We start from the raw sequence: 22,045 nt of genomic DNA on the forward strand, positions 1-22,045 counted from the left end.
TAGTGAAGATGTGGCATTCGCACTGTCTCTGAATTGAAACTGATTTGTTTGGATTTAAAACTCAGCAGGACCAACAGTGGTAGATTCCTTTACTGACCATGGTAACCACATGTTTTTAGTCACTTACAGTAGCTACCTATCTCTTCTATTTTAAAATCTTATCTCTCCAAATGTTTTCCTCATAAAAAAATAATAACATTGAGCTTAGAAAAATACTTTATGCCCTTTTTTACACTCCTCGCAATAGTGGTCAGAGTATTTTTTTTTTGCTTTTTATAATGTTTTTCAATAATATGTAATGTAAAACAATATATACATTTTCAGTTATAATTTAGTTATATTCTTTAGTTAAATGCACTTTGATATTTAAAGAAATTAACATTGATTTAAAATTTGATTATTTTTATATTTTCTTTGAAAATATTTTTTATAAGCTATCAATTTTAATTAGATAGCATTAATCATTATGACTTTTGTGATACGGTAAGTTATTGGGAAAAAGGTATGTAAGATTTCAAGTGAAAAGAGCCCTCATGTGATAACAATTACCACACGTGATATTATGTCCATTGTAGAACTATGATGCAAGATTTCAAATGGTGAGAAAAGAGCCCTCGTGCATGTTATGCTCCATGAAATGAACACTGCCACAACAAGCATGAAAAAATGATCAAGAAAGTAATGACAAGATTTGATACTGCATGGCTATACATGATAACTAATGTAACTTTAATTTTTTTTATACTGATGTGACACCTTCTTCAAAGTTTAAATTTGCTTGTGAATTCTGAATAAAATCTAATGACATGCAAACTGGTGCTACATCAGCAATAGCCCAAGGTCTGGGTTATGTTCTAAACACTGCTTATTCAATACTTCTCAAATATTCATTATTCAAATAATCGAGAAATTAATTTCTTTTAAAAAAATGTGCAGTGAAGCGAGAGGTCTTGAAGTGTCAATGCTTCCCAAGATGATCATCACAAGCCACCCTAGAGACCATTTGCTTTAATTACAATGCAGATATTCCCCATGTCTTCCTATTTATGGCTAGTTAAGATAGGTTGACGGACTCGAGCATCTAATGCTGAATTCATTCCAAGTTTATACAAATATGAAAGATTGAAAAAAAAAAAATACCGAGGAAACTATAAGCAAACGACTTTGAGGCAACACAAAAGAACCCGTGGGTTGTAAAGTTTATTTTCCCGAACATATGTTATGGCCAAGAAAGTTAGGGAGATACGTACAGAACTGAGTACTGTTTCTTGAATTATGAAACTGGACTGGCTAAGAGAAGACTTCTAATTTGTATGTTTTTGAAGAATTGAAAACATTGTTTAACTTGTTTAAAATCTTTGTTTTTAATAGATATTATTAAGAAAATATAAAAATAAACAATTTACTATTTGGTTTGTCAAGTACTTTAGAAGTTTATTGTAAAAGATTACACTACTAAAATGCATACAGTATTTTAATGTTGATATTCAAGGCACATCTATTGCTTGGACACGCAACTTTAAACCTTTTTGTAAGTTTAATTTTCATGCCAATCGAATCATAGTTTCTGATTAAAAGAAATTCAATTAAAACATTGAAAGGTCTTAGTTGAAAGACCAAAAAATACCTTTTTCAATGAAATACAGAACATAATGAGATACAGAACCCAGTTTATGCTAATTTAAATTGTGTTTGTGAAATAATGTTTATTGGTAAGCTGGATTATTATTAGGTAATCATTTTGGATTAATTGATGGTTACACTATGGAGCTGTGGAAAACTAATTATAACTTGACTGTTACACAATACTCTAAAGTCTAATAACCAATCATCCTAACAGGACTCGGTTAGTCTGGTAGATACTGGCAACTGTTCCTACCCCCTATGTGGTGTTGTTCCAAGTCGGCTGTCTCCCAGTTGCTTCGCATAATCCTCCAGCAAGGTCTGAGCTCGAGTTGCACCGGCCTAAATGAAAAAAATGTGCACACGGTTGGGGACCACGTGCAAAATTGATGAGTTCCGTGCCACACGGCACCAGGTTAAGAAAACACACAATGCATTACTTTCGTTGTTCTAGCTGCTCTTTACCGTATTGCCCAGTGCTCCGTTTACGAGATAATGAAGATTTTGATGTCTTGTGACGGCACAAGTACATGTCCCGGGCATCGAGTGATAAGGTAGCCTGGGTTTATAGAGGCACTATCTAAAAGTTAAAGATGTGATGTGTTTAACGGTAATGATATCTGACAATTGAGTAGGCTAACTGCTATTTACAAAACAAACATTTGAAAATGTTGCCTTCTAACCGGTGTTATTTACTTATAGACCTTATACTCGCACCTGTGAACAGACATATTCACCAGTAGAATGTGGTTATATGAAAAGGCTAATACAAAAGTGAACTTGAATAACCAATGGATATTTGCAGATATTTAGTATATGTTCTAAACCTTTACAGGACCTTGAACAAACATGGCAATAACATTTATTGGATAAGGCTACCTGCTTAGGAATGCTCTTTAATAGGTACTTACTTGATGTTGAGCTCAGAAGGACATTGTTACCCAATTAAGTTGATGTGCTTGGAATAATATAAAGCACCTATGAAGAAAATTGAATGCAATTTATTATCCAACATTAAACTTGAAGTTTAGGGTTGCAAAGTTGCTTTATGTATTTTACTTTATTAACGAAAATTAATATGTGCTTCGAGTGTAAAATTCGAACACTGAATTTTGATCTATGTTATAATACATAAAACATTTTCTCTTGATTGTTGGATTTATTTTGACAGAAAAATATCGCTTCAAACCTGTTTTCTGATTATCATTTTAACATTAGGGTTCATATCAATTAGAACAATCCCTGGTTAGCGACGAGGGCGTATCCCCATGCTGTGGTTCGGGTGCTGGTTTGGTTTAGTACTCCCATTTTATTTATTTTTCATTCTTTCACATTTCCAAACATCTCTACACTTGTGTTTACAGTGCATAGACTTTTTGTATTTTGTGCTAATATAAATTAATTATTTTTAAGAGAGTACAAAACATACTTTTTCTCTGACCCTTCTCTTCCTCCAAAGCAAAAGAGTACATAATAAAATGATTGTTGTCATTTAAAGATTATTATTTTTAATATTTGTAGAAAACTCTTTAAGTTACTTAGTACTACTGTAAGTGGTGAGTTAATTCAGTAGGCCTATACCATTTGCCCAATAAAAAAAATGATTAGTTGATCATCCGCGCCCACATGTCTTCAGTATTGAAAAAAAAACATATTGGGAAAATTTTAGTTTTGCATTTTTTAAAAGTAAATAATTAGCAGATATTGTCTGTATTATGTCAATCATGTATTTTACTTTTCAATATCAGTGTACCAGCAAACAACCCAAGGATGATATTTGGATTTAGCAAAATAAAAAATAAAAATTCTCTTATCAATTTTAGCCTAGGTTAGGGTGATAAACTATTAATTGTTTATTGGGCCTAAACAGAACATAAAAAGAATAGTTTTTCTAACAATTTGTGTTACTCAGTATTTATTTTTACTCCTCTTTGAGACTATTAGAGAGTGGATGCTAGGAAGTAATGCCGTAGCCAGGATTTTCAAACAGTGCTGGACAATATCAGGGTGGACCCACTTTACATATGTAAATTCAAACAATGTGTACCCATTTTACGCAAAAATATGAAAAATCTGGACCCATTTTCTAAAATTTTAACCCAATTTAAGCTAAATATGAGAAATCTGGACCCATTTTTTCAATAAGTGGACCCATTTATTCATAAAATTACATAATTTGGACCCATTTTTAAAAATGTGGACCCATTCTTTGTGGACCCATTAGAAAAATTGTGTGGGACTGTCCCAATACCTGGCTACGGTATTACTAGGAAGCAAATTATCAATAGAGTTTAATGTCCCTGATGGGTTTAGATCAATGGTTCTGTATCCATTGTGTGACCATCTGAAAATAGAAACTCTAGAAACAGAAACATGTGTGCCAGATATTGGTGACAAATTTGACTTCTGTTTAGAAAAGATTAGCAAGAAATGGCATAGAATTTCCCTACAGACTTGTAATTGAATCATATACTCAACTACAATAAGTCGTCCCTGAAATTCTGATCTGTTTTTTTTTTATCCCATTTAGAAAGTATCTAGACTTAAAATTTAATGTATACCTCATTGTTTCATGATTTTATCAGTATTAAAAAAAGTAATTTTTAAAAATATACTATAACTTTGAATACATAAATATAGTTTCTGAACCAAAAAAAGTAAATCATGCATACAGTGTATTATATTAGTTGTTATAAGAATTATATTTAATGGCATGAATTTTATGTTAATTTTTGTAAACATTTATCCAAAAGTGACCAGAATATTGTTGAAGTGACCAACTCATCGTCAGTTATCTATAAATAATTGAATAAATTTTAACCAATCTAGGAAGGAATTAAATATAGGCCTTCACGTGATGCTTTAATATTTTTCAATGTTAAGTGTTTTTTTCATAATGAAAATAATATTCTGTACACTGTATTGTATATTCACAGTCATGTAATACGATACAGTAGAAAGCTTAAAAGTCCTCTTTCTTGCCTATAGGCAAATCAGTTTCTCAGGCGGCCATTATTATTGTTACTGTTCAAAATATGAAGTCCATTACTATAGTAATAAATTCATAGGACAGATGGTTTTGTAAAAAAGTTAGAAATTGTTAAAAAAAGAAGAATATAAATTTCCAATCCATAAAAAGTAATGAAACAAGGAAACATGGTTATAAGAGGAAATAAAATTACATAATAAAATCTTCGACTAATAATTAAATAAGAGGACAAATATTTTTGAATTCTATATTAATATACAAACTGTATTTAAAATAAATGTATAATTCTATTCTATTTCTTCTATTTTTGTATAACAAAATATACAAAAATGAGTGTTTTAAAAGACTAAATATAAGATGTTTCCAATTATGGATACAAATTAGGTTTACAGTAATTCAAGAGTAAAGAAAATTCAAACCATTTTATTGCTATTGAAGCCAGCACGGTATATTTTTCTTACACACAGTATGCATTAATTACAGTACAACTAATCTAAATAATAACAATGGAAATTACACAAAGAGTGCATTATATGAGCATATATTAATAATTCATAGTAATATTTAGTAGTTTGTATTATAATTTGAGTGTAATAACTAAGAATAATGCAAAATAAAGACTTTATAAGATTTAAATTATTCATTTAGGTGTTTGATTGGCCTTAATAATTAAAAAAACCAATTACTTTTTAATTTCATTATTTTATTACACTAATATACAGATCAATTATAGTTATATTATTTTTTGTTTCTGATTTTTTTCAATCAAGGTCTTATTTAAATGTTGATCAATTATAACTTAAAAACAAATTTAAAAAGGAAAATATGCACAAAAAAAAACCCACATGAAACCAATTTTTTCCTGTTGTAATGAGTTGTCGGATGAAGATGAACTCCGATGTGAAGTTGACGAGGAGACTCTGTGAAGCTATTATGCTAACTGGTTGATTTAGTGGAGTCTCTATGAGCCCCTTTTCGCTACTTACTTATCTGCTTATTTGCCAAGGAATCCATAATCATACATTTGAAACATGGGAATATGAATATGATTTCATGTCTTTTTATTGGATTGAGATAAATTTAACTGGACAACAGATTGTCACACAGTACAATAGAAAATTGTAAAATCTATAATTGTTAGAATTTATTACGTAATACTTTTATGGTGAGGAATCATAGTTTTTTTTTTATACCACCATCCATTGTTTTTACTGATAAATATAATTAAGTGATAGGTATACTAATAAAAATGTTTTCATTGATGGGAAGAAATAAATTGTAATTATGATTTGTGATAGTATGTTTTATAAGATATGCTAAACATGTTATGAGTGAGTTAGAATGCAATAAATAAAAGTGTTGGATTATAATATGAATTTGTTCATGTACTGTAGGATGCAATAAATTTCTTGCAGTATGGACCATCATTAAATAATAACACACGGTTCACACAATGGGAAGCAGATTAACAACAATGCTGGAGAATTATTATGCTTGCAATGTGTAAAATCTGTACACAATCAAATCATTCATAAATTATAAATATTTTATTTCTTTATGCCAAATAAAATAAAAGATGTTCTAACAACACAGTAACATATAATGCATGGACACAAACTATGGCTAAAAAAATAGATCTATTGTCTTTATCTTTATTAAAATAGATTGAATTACTAACCACACAGTACCATAAATAGTTGAATGCCTTATTGATAGAATGCTTTTATTGATAAAATAAGTTTTTTCTAAAGACACACAAAAAATATTAAGTAGGCTGAGGCTGCTATTTTATTTATTAAAGATGGCCTCTACTGGTAGCTCACAGCAGGCCTAGATACACACTGATAATAGATATTCACTTTGTATGAATACTGTATTTGGATATATGCCAGATTTTTGGAATGACTTACCTTATGTAACTTTTTAAAAATAAGGTTCTCAAAAAAGTGATAATATAAAACGTGTGATTTTTTTTGACTGATGATAATATTTTTGTAATCAAAAGATAGCTTATGAAGACTTGAAAGTATACATTTTATATATTAAGTTTCTTGTTTGGTCTGCTGTCTTTTAGATAGTCTGCTGTCTTTATTTATAGATAGGTCTTAATCCTATAATTCTTAGTGTTGATAAATAATTAAATAACATTTCAGGACATTTCCCCTTGAAAGATAATGATAATTGCCCTGTTAATCTTTTCCGTTTAATAACTAGATAACATATTCTAAAACATGATTTTTGTGTAAAAATTCACAGAAATTTCTGGCCATTGACCCCATATCGTTACAACACCTGATTGTTTATGTTCACACATGATTTCAGAAATGTGATCTTTTTCCCCCCATCAAAAAATTATGCTCTTGTCTGCCTAATGAATTAAAGTAGCCAGACTGGCTATTGTGAAATTATAGTAAACACTCTAAACTCATAATGAGGCAAATATTTACAGCTTGAGGGTGTCAAAGGGCAACTCCGCTCATTATGGTAAGACTGTTCTGAAGGTGATTCCCGTCAGCTTTTCACTGCATTAAGCCCACCCAGTGTATTTGCTAATGCTGTCTTTATTAGTATGGGTACTAAATCATAATATTCATATTTAGGTAGCATATTTCATTACATTTGACAGTTAAGATTTTAGGAAGTCTACAGTTCAGGCACTAGTGACATTTTTACTAAGTGTTAAATATTAATGTGAACAATAATGGTTTTTTCATGTCATTGAATAATAATATAGAATGTTATATCATTTTGCAGTATACCTTAATATCTTCAGATACCAATAATAATAATAATAATAGTAATCATAAATCTACCCACTGATTATTAATTTTAAGTAGGTTAAAATTTGCATTTTAGCATCTTTTTAGTTTTTATTATAGTACTACTACTACTACTACTACTACTACTAAAAGTAATAATAATAATAAGTAACTAAAAAAATTAAACATTTACAAATGATGCAAGATGAATCGAAGAAGCTGACATTAATATCTCTACTCCTTTTTCGATTTATTCATTAATCCATTCAATTATCCATTCATTAATCCATTCATTCATTCATTCATAATTTTAGTCTATTTGTCTAGTCATTTAAATCCATTCATTCATTTATTTTAACACAGTCGTCCATTTGTTTATTTATTTATTCATTCATTCATTTATTTAGTCCATTCAGTCATCCATCCATTCATTTATCTATTTAATCATTTAGTCAAATCTATGTATTCATTTCAACCATTCATTCATTCATTCATTCATTTATCCATTCAAATTATTAATTCTATCTTTCAGACCATTTATCCATTATCTGTTTATTCATCATGCAATTTTTTCATGTGATATACCACACTATGAAAAAGCTGTTATTATTATTATTTGCTGTTAATTTATAAACTAAACATATTTGACAATGTCAGTGAATAAGCAAATACTATACAAGTGATTTTTACAGTCTTAATTTAAGAATATAGGTTCAGGCAAACAAAAACAGTTTACTAAGGACTGGTTGGATCAATATATTATGATGGTTAATGCTCTTGGTACCATTTCAACTTCTTCAATTCAAGATGTATCCTCTTTTTCTCATCCGTTCATTTCTCTCGCATCTTTTAAAGTGGATTTTATGATGTGTTTTCGTTGGATTGTACAGCTCAATGCTGTGTGTTCTGAATATTAACTTCCGCAATTGTCTTGAGGACACGTTGAAGTATTTACCATAAGTAATCGCAAATTACTTATTGATAAAAATGAATTATGAAATGGAAAGATGTGTGTAAGATTTCTAAATCGTGTATTAATATCATTTACATACCTATTTGAGGATTTTCAAAATAATGAGCTATGAAAACCTAATTCTTTAACATTTTTAATTTTTTTACATTACTTAAAAATTAGCAAAATATAATCTTAGAGAGGTGTGTGATACTGATACAAACATGGCTACTGATTAATTTTAAAACAATTGTTATAAACAACTCCTTTATTGGTCATTTCTCTTTAATATTGCTTTTATTAATGAGCATCTTCACCACCCCCTAAAGTTACACTATACTTTAAGAGGAAAACTGTGGAACTATACTAGCAATATATACAGTAGACACAGAAAAACAATTAATAATTGAATTTAGATTATTTTTGTACAAAGAAGACAAACTGTAAGAACATGAGCTAATGTGTGAAAATTAAAAATGAAAATAAAGCCAAAAATATTAACAATAAACATTTTGAAAAACAAAACCAGCCCGAATGCAGGTTACAAACTGCTTCTCTCATTCACTTTCCTTCCAATCAAGTAACTATCTCTCTTGTGTCAGGGGATGCATGATATTTTTTCCCTCTGCCATGAATTTGCATTTTTTTTTCTTGATAAATGAATAAATCATTGGACCAATATTGGACACATTTGTTTGCAATAAAGTAATCTTGATTGAAACCATTTTCATTTTGAGTAAAACATACAATTTGTTAAATTCATTTTCCCTGCTGGTATCATTCAAAATCAAGAGGAAAATGAATATCATTATTTATGATTGTTAATAACATATCACCTGTTGTGACAAGTGTGCTGATACCAACACATTCAATAATAATGATTTAATGATAATGATAATAACTGATGATGATATTAGTTAAATATACAATGATGTAACATTAAATAATTATTAAACATGTTAATAATTTTTATTAAAAAATAATTATAATTATTAACAAGTTGGGATTCTCTCTCTTTTGTTCATATTGTACTGTATGATTTTAACTTGGATTATATTTGTAAATATCCAGATGCTGATGTGAATCAATATTTTGTACTTTATTATATCCATTTATACATTTTTCTAAAATGAATAGAATGATGTACAGTAGTTTGATAATTTTTCCAAATGACCAAATGATTTCAGTTACTTTATTTATATGTTTAATTCATTTACTTATATTATTCCTGTACTAGATTACAAAAAAGACCTTGAATTGTAGAAAAATAAATATACTTCTTATACTGTAAAACAAAACTGATTTATTATAAAATATAATTTGGTGACTATGTGCATATAAATTCATAGCCTCTCTTTAACTTTGAACTTTCTTCCCTTAAAAAAATAAACTTAAATTATGCGTATTTTTTTTAAGAATCAGATTTAACTCATAGGATCTCTCTCTCCAGAGACAAAAAAGGGAAAAAAAGCCCAAAGCAGTTTTTCTCCCAAAGGAGACATAAACTAGGGAATTGCACTTATCCAAGGAAAAACCTTGGCAGGCTTCAGTTCACAGCCTTGTCTAGCCACCATTCCATACCATTTCACATCATAATATTGTGCCTGAAACTGTTGAAATCTAATTCCTCGAAATCAAACATCTTTATTTTATGTATAGAAATAATATACGGTACATATATTCTTATGTCGATCATAGCGAAAATATATTTTTTCATTGACATCATTTTATTGTATTGTGAATAATCTATTAAACATTGTTTTGATTTATATATATTTTGCAATGTACTGATTGAAATTGTCATAATTATTAAAGTTCTAATATATTATTAAAATTAATATTTAATTATTTCAACATATTTTAGTGTACAGGTTACAATATTGTCAAATAATAACCCAAGAGGATCAAATTCTATAAAGAAGGTTATTTAAAGTAATTATAACATTAAAACAAAAGTATAATTATGTATAATATTTTGTAAGATTATATGCCAGAGAAAAATACAAATGTGTAGGCCTATACGATAATTTATATTTTTTCTTCAAGTATTATTTACAGTTATATATTGCATATCTAATGTTTATAAAAGATTAATTAGTACAGGTAGGAAGTATCCTTCAAATCATTGAAATCAGTTTTCAAGTTAATAATAAAAGCAAGTTTAGTTCAGTCATATCAGTAACATTAGGTGCGGCTGTGTGATTTAATTTCAAATGATTGTCATTTATTTTAACGAGGTAGTATCCTGATTTGTAAATATAATATTGTATTATTATGTGTAATTTTATATTGTTATCTTGAATTGTTGTAAGCTAAATAATTATGATTATAGTATAGAACTGCTATTTTATGTATGTGATTGATTTATGATACGGTAGATCTTTGTTACTAATTGCCTCATTACAGCTCAAGCAGCTTTTCATTATTCTCTGTATTTCCACTAATTTCCAATAGTGATTTCCTACTCCTACCAGCGTCGGCATTCCATCAGTTCGAACACCTTTCCTTTCTAACATGAAAGCTCATACCATTATTATGTTATGTGATTTCCGTACTAATAAGTAGTATTATTACTATTATTAGTAAGCTGTAGAAGATCCTTGATATTTTAATATGAAATAAGTACACAAGATGGTGATGGTATTGATAAAGTGATTTGATGGATAGAGGTAATTACCAAAATTCAAGAACCATTTATGTTTTTTTTTGTGTTTGTGTGTACACACTTTTTCAATAACATAGCGAGAAATGTTTATGTTCCATTAGTAGTCTGGTCACAATTATTCATAGAAACATAAGATGCATATAAAACTGCTAAAGTGGCTTGATCTCCAAGGGAATATTTAGTAGAGAAAGCTTCTGTTTTAACAGAGCTTAGAAGACAATAAGTTTTGTAATTGATTTTGGCAATTTTTTTCTTCCCACTTTATGGACTCTCAAAAACAGTTGGAACAGCTAAATGTTCCAAGGTTGTATTGTCATTAATGGCTGGTTTCATCCAAGAAAAATTTGCATATTTAAGGCATCTCTGAAAAACAACTATACAACACTCTACCTACATTGATATCATCTGTTTTTGTCATTCTAATGTCACTCCTTAAGGGCAAATACTGTGACCCCCAGCAATTCAGAGGAGACAGATTTTAATTCTCATTTTGGAATTCAAGAGTCTGTTTGGTAACCTCTAGTTCAGTTTTATTCTGTAGGATTTTCTCCAAAGTCTACTACACACACTATTATATTAAAACTTGTAAACACACTATTTCTATCTAATGGAATATTCACATTATTAATAAAGTTATCACTTCATTTAACTCATCACACATCCTTCTCCCTAAATTTATGATAAATCAAATAAAAAAATCAAAATAATACTCCATTTGTCATTGTCAATAATCATTATAAATTTAACACAACATTTTGCATGCATATACTTTTTTTCATTCATTGTTTTTTAATGTATTTTTTACTTCTTTTATATGGAAGTAAATTGTTTAGTATAATACTGTAATAATAACACATGTTAATGATATTTCACAGTGCAAATGTTAATGTGAGTCAGTTTATTTTCGACTTGCTGTGTATTACCAAATGTTAAAATAAATGTCAGATTAGATGGGTAGTAGTTCATTTCAATTCATTATCATAGTTTAGATATAAATAACATAGCTAAGTTATATATGATTATAAATAATGATAATTTGTGTTTATACAGTATACTAGATAATGACAAACCAAGTAGCAAATATCTAGAAGCTATTTTCTTAGAAAGTTTAAAACTACTTTAAAGATTATAATTTTATACATGTATATAGTAATTATGATATATAATATAATATAGTTTAAATAATGATTTACATTGCACTATATTTTTTAATTTAAAATTATAGCTTTTTATGATTTTCCTTCTCTGAAAAAAACGAATTGACATTTATAACATTAGGCAAAAAAAAATTTATACTTGTTTAGTGTCACCACCCCCACCTGAATTTTCAAGTAAAATAAAAAGTTTAGAGGTGGTCAAGTTGTATATTTCCAAGATAGCTTTATCATTTTTATAGGATTTATAAATATTAAATCTGAAAAAGAATACAAATATCCTCAAAGATAATAGGTGAAAAAGTAAAAAATGTAGGTGTGATAATTTCAGAGGGTCAAATCTGTTGTTTCCTTGGGAGTTGGTGACACATCTGGCAACCATTTAGGATCAGTTAACATCAACAATGGATTGATTTGAAGGCACATTCAAACTGTTCCATTATCAGTACCCTTCTGTTGAAAAGATCATCACCATCATCATCATTAGTTGATCATAGGTATTATCCTTCCAGATGATGATGATGATGAGAAGGAGGAGGAGGAGGAAAGAGCTGGGTAGTTCAAGAGCCTGGTGGTGGTGGTTTAAGGTACTAATTGGTCCAATGTGATGGTCACTGCTGTTGTTTAGATAGGAATTAACCTGAGCCAGCTAGGCATCCATCATCTTATGTCATAGTTGCCAGATTGCACCCTGTCAGATTGCATGATTTATCATCTCTGTCCTCATACCTTCAGGCTCTTTTTATTTCCTCCTGTGTTATTATGTTCTTTTTTCTCATTTAATGCTAATCATATTAATAGAAATATTTGCAAAGTGAGAAAATATTCTGAACAACCCGATAGATTATGTGATTATTTCCCGCGAACAAATGAAAATTATTCTCAATAATCTGATGGTTATTTAATAATTTCTGCAAACAAATATAAGTGAAATCAGATATACTTTGTTTTAAATTATATTTCATTCTAGATCTTTAAAAAAAATTACTACATTTTTAGTTGAAGTCTCTTTAGATCGTGTACCTGCTGTAAACTGCCAACTTAGTTTCAGCTGAAGACCAGGCCAGGACTAATAATTGAGGGTTTTTTTCGTGCATTTGCAGGAGATTCAGGCAGACAATTTAATTGAATTTTTTGAGCAATCATCAGAGTAAAACATAACGAGCAGACATATAATAGCCTCGGAGTGTGATATTGTCCGGGGACTGACTTGCAGCTTGACTTACAGTACTGTACATTGTGGCTGGTAACATATGCTACGAGAGAGCATACTCTATGTGTACACGAGAATCAGAATCAATTAGATGGAAGGAAATTTTAAAGAAAACATGCGATAAACAAGGAATGTACGCAAAGTGCTCACCACAAGAAACGCTAGTCATGCTCTTTGCGAAATGACTCGGTTGCTGACATAGGAAATGGACGAGCGAATCCTAGTCAAGTTATTACAAATTTTGAAGCATAAACAAAGACTGATTAATAAGATCTGTACTTCCATTAGGTATGGCCATGCTAATAAACTCCCATGTTTCCAAATTGAATAACTAATTATGTTTTTTCTCCCCTGAAACTGTATTTACAATTAATTATTTGGTTGATGAATTTTTATAATGAAATTTTTTACTTTTTATTGAGGATAAGTATATTTATATATATTTAATGATTTTTGACTACAGTAATTACCACTGTGCTAAGGAGCAAAGAAAGAAGTTCAGAAGCACTGGCCCTCCTTGATTATGTATGAAATATAGTACTTCTAAACTCTGGCCATCACTCCTAGGCCTATATATGATTTGTTTGTTGTATCTATCAGTATAATACTTGATATTGCCAGACATCAAACCTATTTATTATCAGATCATGTCTATTCAGTGTTTACATTATTTTTATTTAGTTATAATTTATATTTGATTATGTGTTATGCAAATGTCTGTACATTCAGTAAGGAACCAACCATGGAGTTAATGGTAAATAATAGGCCTACTGTACATAAATTTTATATAATTTTTTTTATATCACTTTATTTATAGTATAAGATTTATGATATTATTTCATTATAGAAGCTCTACAACTTAAGTTGTCACAAATGAATACTGACTTATCATAGAATCCATAATCATAAAAAATATCATTTGTATTCATTTATTTATTTATTCAGTATCAAAAACTCTCAAGGAAGCAACTGAGGTGTTTAAACTCATTTGATTTTACAGTTTTTAACGATTGAAATTGAATTTCATAAATATTACAATGTTCATAAAAATATATACATGAGTATCTACAGTGTTTGAAAGATTGTATTATCATATAGTATAATTTCAACATCAATCATTTTAAAATTATATAATAATTATAATTGTTATCATTATTACTGACTATTGATGAGAAATATGAGTTACCCTACTTTTACTCAATTGTTACTATAATTTTTTTAATTTTTACTAATTTAGTAAAAATATTAATTTAAAATATAGTTCAATAATAAACAATTAGTCATTGTGATTATTCATTTAAAAGTAAAATAATGAAGTCATATTACCTTATAATTTATGTCATTTTAATGAGCCTTTTAAATATTTATTATATGTCTGAATATTACCTAATTAAAAATAAATCATTATAAAAATGGTTTTAAAATCAAGTAAACTATTATCATAATCACTCACAATTACAAGGGCATTATCAACTTCATCATCACCTACCACTAACAAATCTATTTATTCCTTCTGAGATTTAATAAAAATGAACAATAATTCAGAGCTATTATAGATATTAATGCTGGAAGAATCTAGGGCACAAGTTACCATTAATCACTGTCACCACGATAGAGACAATTATCATGTATTGTTGCGAGTCTATAGCTTTGGATTTACTTTCAAAATTCTGGCAAAAGCCTGCAAGATTTTCTTGTATTTGTCGAAACCACAGATACTGTACTATCCAACAAAGACAGAAATAAACGCAGAGCAGAATTGAGCAAATTTCATACTAAACAGGCTTTGCTTGATTGGTTCTCTTCACGTCGATGTCCCCGTAGCCGCCGCTATTCGGCAACCGTTAGAAACACTAGCATTTCTCGGTCCATAATTAATAAGATTAAAAACAATGAGAGTAATTCGATGCCTCTTTGTAAAGCGCGTCTAATAATGTTTTAATCTGCACTCGATTATTGGCCAGAATCAACGTCGATGAGCAGTTAGCCGAGAGCAGCGTATGAAAGATAGCGTCGGGAAGCCATTTGGCATGCTCTCCATCGAATTAGTGGCAGAATACAGGAGAATTTACTTGCCAGGCTTTTAGTTATATTTGGTTAAATCCATCTAATTGTATCATAATGTTTGTTCTGCATAGCAACTGCTTGGCATATTCAATTAAAATGTCTGGCAATAATCTGAACAGTCGGATTAGAATTTCTACCGAGTTGAAAATCTCGCATTAAACACATATTGACCCGGCTAATTTCTATGGTCGTATGAACCATCAAAACAACAGATTAAAACTATTAATGATTTCAATGGAATTTAACATAATTATAAACTGGAGGATTCCTTCAAATTTAGATTATTTTAATTAATTGGTTGAGGAAGGGGAATGATATAGTTTGGCATTTTAAAATTCAATGAAATCTGCTTAGTGCCTTACTAGATTAAAAATTAATGAACTACAGTAGACTAAAAATAATTAAAATTAATTAATGTTTTTGGTATTTACCATTGTTTTGTCTGCAACATTTAAATTGAAATACAAAATACAATTATCCAAAAAGTGGTAATGTATATTGTAATGTAGACAAACTTAAAGCCTTTGTAGAAATTTAATTTCTTAATACATTTATCCTTACTTTAGAAGAAGAATCAATTTTGCCTTGAGGAATTCACAGTCCCAATATTTTGTATAAATTCCAAGAGTCAAGTCTAGATAGTAATCCAACAAACTAATTAATAATTTAGTCTGAAATTAAACACTGAAGTTTATTAGCATTACATGATTGATACCATAATATTGTAACAAAAACACAGTCATGCATATTAAATGAAGCATCATTCACAAAAAAAACATTGATTTCAATTTTTACAGATTCATTGAGAATATTTTAATTATTAAAATATTTTAACTTGTGAACAATTAATTTATTATATTAATTTTTTGTTTGTTTATTGGTTTGTATAATTATTATTAAAAAAAAAGAGTAATAATTGAATATATTACATTTAGATGGTAATGAATAATAATGATGATGTCATAGTGTGTATATGCTGACATTATGCAATCTCACGCAAACACGGCTTGGGATCACTTCTCTGAATGCTTTGTTTCCGGAAGTTGTATGCTTGAAAAAGTGAATATCGTGTGTTTAGAATTAACATAACTGAAGGTGTACCTTACACAGATTTATTTCGCATTGTGTTCCTTATTCTGTTTTGTTAAAAAACCTTTCTCGGATAGCAATAATCATATTTTAGGCACTGTCAGTAGATTTAATTTGTAATTTTGCTTAAAATCCTCTTTACATCTTGTTTGCCTTGGGCCAAATTTTACTGCATATGTGTTTGAATAAACACAATTTGAAATACTGTATATAAAGCATTAACTGTAAATACTGTAGATCTTATCACATTGCAACCCCGCTATATTTATATTATGCTCATTGCTATCAAATGTGTAAAAAAAATTGTATTGATAAAAAAAAAATATCTTGTTCCGTATGGAGGAAGGCAAAAGTAAACACAAAGGCTTAAAATGATATAAATTAGATAAATTTAATGATATGAAACAAGACGGAATAATAACTAACTGTATTCTAGGAAAAGACACGTGTATATTTCTATTCAACAAGCAAATGAAATGAAAACTTGTAGTGTTTTTAATCAGTGCGACAAGATTTCATTTAGTGATAATCTTTCCAATAAGAACAAAGATCATTTTTATCAGTATATAATCTCTTTGATATTGAATAGTACTTTTTGAAAGTGGTAGTGAGAATTGATTTTGGATATTGTTCAATGTAATTGTAAGAGGATTGAAGATGGTTTCTTAATCTTAGGTGACTTAATGGTTGAAGGAATCTGTGTAATTTGTTCGATATGACCTTTTAATTTATTTAGTGTTAAACTTACTGCTGAATTTCTGTTCATCGTGTTGTTTATTTCATATTTCACACATATTAAGTGCAGTTGAATTCGACAGCAATCATTGTTCATAATCTGTATTAATCATAGGCTTATGAAAAGCTCAAGCGAATTGAATTAAAATCTCTCACAGATGATACAACTTGAGTAAACGAAAACAGATATCGGAGCAAGATCTCCAGCAAACGACTCGGCTAAACTGTTAGAAAAAAACGTAGTGCAATTGAATATAATCTGTGTGTTAATGTTAGAAAATGACAAGAAAACAATCATTTTTTTAAACAAACTGTTTTGAGTTTAGCTCTTTTTTTTACAAACGTAAAAGCAGTCATCTGTAGAAAATGAAATGACGGGCTATACTTAATAGTGATGGTAATGTAAATTATTTTCTGTATGACCTGACAAAAATGTCCCATAGGGCACTGCTAAGCTCTGTAAAAGACAATGAACAGAGGGAGAGGCGAACACATACAAATCTAAAATCAACCAACTATGGCTAGCTTACTATACAGTACTTCTTAGAACTTGGGTTCAAATTCTGTGGTATTTTTGGTGTTTGCTAGCTATGCAATGGGAATGTTGGTAAAAATGGCCCCGGAAAAAATGGCCCAGGAAAAAATGGCCCCGGTAAAAATGGTCCCAGTAAAAATGGCACCAAATGATAAGTAGGTAAAAATGGCCCAAATTGAAAAATTCAGTAATAGAAATATTTTTTTTTTTTTAAATCTTCAAATATTTAAATACTAGCTGTAAAAAGCAAGAATTGAGTCAATAACAAATACAGTTACACAACAGATGCAAATAATGTACTGAGAGATTATCACAATAATATACAAAAACATTTAATTATAAACCAAAATGTAATATTGTAGCAAATTATAAAACCATTGGTAAACACATTAAAAAATTTATCAGCATCAAAAGAATGTGCATAATTTGTTTAATTCATTCAACACTATTTTATATTTCGGTATTGAATTCTAAATTTCATTCAGAGTTCAGTAGAATTGTTATTTGATTCTGTAGAGTAAGATAGACTGTAATTTTTATTTCTTCACTAATTAGTATTATTATATTTATTGTGTTGTTACATTTGAAATTTGAGGGCACTTGGTAAAGACATACTGTAGCTGTGGTCAAAGAATATAAAATTGCAAGAGGTCCGACTCTCCTTGCGTGCACGCAGTGAAACGATAAACGCAGCATTACCACAAGATAGGTGGAATTCCTATTTCCTATTCCTATTTTTTTATTGCTATTTCTATTTGAATTCCTATTGGGAATCAAATAGAGCCAAAAATTTGAACAGGCATTCTGCTGTCTCTTATACACATCTAGATGTGTATAAGAGACAGCTGTATGACCTGACAAAAATGTCCCATAGGGCACTGCTAGGCTCTGTAAAAGACAATGAACAGAGGGAGAGGCGAACACATACAAATCTAAAATCAACCAACTATGGCTAGCTTACTATACAGTACTTCTTAGAACTTGGGTTCAAATTCTGTGGTATATTTGGTGTTTGCTAGCTATGCAATGGGAATGTTGGTAAAAATGGCCCCGGAAAAAATGGCCCAGGAAAAAATGGCCCCGGTAAAAATGGCCCCAGTAAAAATGGCCCCAAATGATAAGTAGGTAAAAATGGCCCAAATGGAAAAATTCAGTAATAGAAATGATATTTTTTTTTTTTAAATCTTCAAATATTTAAATACTAGCTGTAAAAAGCAAGAATTGAGTCAATAACAAATACAGTTACACAACAGATGCAAATAATGTTCTGAGAGATTATCGAAAAACAATGGCCATTGAATAACATTTTTTGATAGTAGAAATAAGTTTTAAAAACGTTATTCCACTAACAAAGTAGAGGAATGACATACATACAGTATTTCAACTACCAAAATATGCAACTCATAGATAACCACAAAACACACTTTTGTTAAGTATCAAATGAAATAATTTTACATGTTATAAACAGTGCAAATAAACAGTAGTTAAAGCATGTGGATCAATTGTGTGTTTGAATCACAAGTTCATGTATAGGAAAAGGGAGAGGCTTACTTTCTAACAAACTTAGCAATAAATGTTCTGCTTAGAGTTACTTCAGAGATACTATATATACATATGTATACTATATATACAATTATGCCAAGAATTAAAACGGTGTGTAATTGTGAGGGTAGGGTAATTATGGTAGGATTAAATGGTATTTCTAAATCCCACAAACCTCCCAAAACACACTGTAGAAAACCAAACAATTCAATTTTGATTGACTCACTTGGTATATCAATAAGAAAATTAAATATTCTTAAGAACCTATTTTTTGGTTAAAATGTTGATTTTTTTTGTGAAAAAATACTTGCAAATACACCACAAACCTCCAAACACACTGCGAACCCCATCCAAACCCTTTAATTATGATTGTAGAATTCTCTTTTTCTAAAAAAAAAAAATAATTTGATGTTCATATAAACTCATTGTTTGTGGGGTTTACCAATACCCGGATTGAATTTCTGGAAAATTGTGATTCCGCTTCCGCGAAATTGGCCGCAATTAAATTATATTAGTATTAATAAATGCATGATTTATGTTGATTTATGGATTATGTTGTTGCTATTTTTTTAACATTTAAATGGGAAAAAAAATAAAAAGTGTTATTCATGGCTTTTTTCTATCTTTGAATATTTTATCATTGAATATGTAATTCCTACAAAAAGTAAAATATAAATGGCAATTTATTTGATGTTAGATTACTTTTTAAAAACTAATTTCAGTTTAAAAAAATGCATATAATGATTTTTAAAAAATCATTTTTAATACAGAATTTTATTATTGGGGCCATTTTTACCTACCTGTCATTTGGGGCCATTTTTACCTGGGCCATTTTCTCCGGGGCCATTTTTTCCTGGGCCATTCTTACCGTACACCATGCAGTGGCTATCAGCACTTAGGAATTGACTTTCAGAACCTCAAAATGTCATATATATTTTTGACATTTATGCGACCAAGATATCTAAAAACAACACTAAAACAGTATTTTTTTTTTTTCAAAGGTCATTGACATTTTGGTAATTGATAATCTCAATAATATACAAAAACATTTAATTATAAACCAAAATGTAATATTGTAGCAAATTATAAAACCATTGTTAAACACATTAAAAAATTTATCAGCATCAAAAGAATGTGCATAATTTGTTTAATTCATTCAACACTATTTTATATTTCGGTATTGAATTCTAAATTTCATTCAGAGTTCAGTAGAATTGTTATTTGATTCTGTAGAGTAAGATAGACTGTAATTTTTATTTCTTCACTAATTAGTATTATTATATTTATTGTGTTGTTACATTTGAAATTTGAGGGCACTTGGTAAAGACATACTGTAGCTGTGGTCAAAGAATATAAAATTGCAAGAGGTCCGACTCTCCTTGCGTGCACGCAGTGAAACGATAAACGCAGCATTACCACAAGATAGGTGGAATTCCTATTTCCTATTCCTATTTTTTTATTCCTATTTCTATTTGAATTCCTATTGGGATTCAAATAAAGCCAAAAATTTGAACAGGCATTCTGTAAAAGCAGCACACGTTTCGATTCAAACGACTTTCACACATATATTTTTATTTTTAAAGGATGCCCTCTAGGTAGTGGTAGTACTTTTGAGATAGAAATTTTATCAAGGAAACCCTAATAGTTATACCTCTTGCAATGCTATTTTTTTTATTTTATTTATTTGATTACAACAATCTTTAATGATAGTGGTCCATCCAGCCGAAGCTGATCCTTAGGGACCCTCAATACACAAAGTAAAGCAAAAAAAAAAAGAGTAAGAAACCAATTAATTTACAGTAAAATAAATAACAACCTTTCAATTCTAAATTTACATAATGAATTCAAAATTATATAAAAAACTTAAAAATTTTCTTTGCTGTGGTACACAAGGTCATAGGGCTAGGGTTATAATTTTGAATGTAATCAATACTTAAATGTAGAGATGTATTTCTGTTAATTATTAATATTGATTTGAGAGATGAATGCTGAGCTCATTTAAAATATGTAATGATTGGAGTTTTTAAATTTTTTTTTATTAACTTTTGATGATTTTTCATATCTTATATTACAAATATCAACATCAGTCATATCTTCATATAGTAATTATTATTCTTTGTCTACAAAACATGATAATTAACTAAATTGTATTCTCTGTCTCATTGACTGCTATTTTCATGTTTTTAGCATGTTTTTGTAATTCACAAAGTATTTACCTACATTTAACACTGCCACACACTAATGGATCAATCTAGCCAGAGTGTGTTTACCCTGTTATTATGTAATTTTATGGATTGATACAATATTTGATAGAGAACATTAGGCCTACGACTATACCATTAGTAATCGGCTTTGTTAAATGGACCATCAACGATTATAAGCACAGAGATATAGAAATGTGTTTTATTCTAATGTAATGAAATAAACATTCATACTAAATAACAAGTTGTGAATGGAGATTTTTTTTTTATACAGGTTCCCTCCAATTAAAGACCACTTTAATTTTATTAGTACAATAGTTGTGGGCAACGGTGGGTAAACAAAAAAGTTTACCTTACACAAAATGTTACCAAAACCACAGTGGTTAGTGTTCTAGTTCAGCATTAAGTTACAGTAACAGAAGAGACTTCTATATTATACACTACCGAATAGTCATTTCTCAAACAGTATACAGATTAAGGAAATAAATTGATACAAACCGTATTGGGTTTCTTAAGTTTTT

Source organism: Anneissia japonica, unplaced genomic scaffold, assembly GCF_011630105.1.
Source record: "Anneissia japonica isolate Jap-2015-1 unplaced genomic scaffold, ASM1163010v1 scaffold376_len1572418_cov194, whole genome shotgun sequence".
NCBI classification, from domain to species: domain Eukaryota; kingdom Metazoa; phylum Echinodermata; class Crinoidea; order Comatulida; family Comatulidae; genus Anneissia; species Anneissia japonica.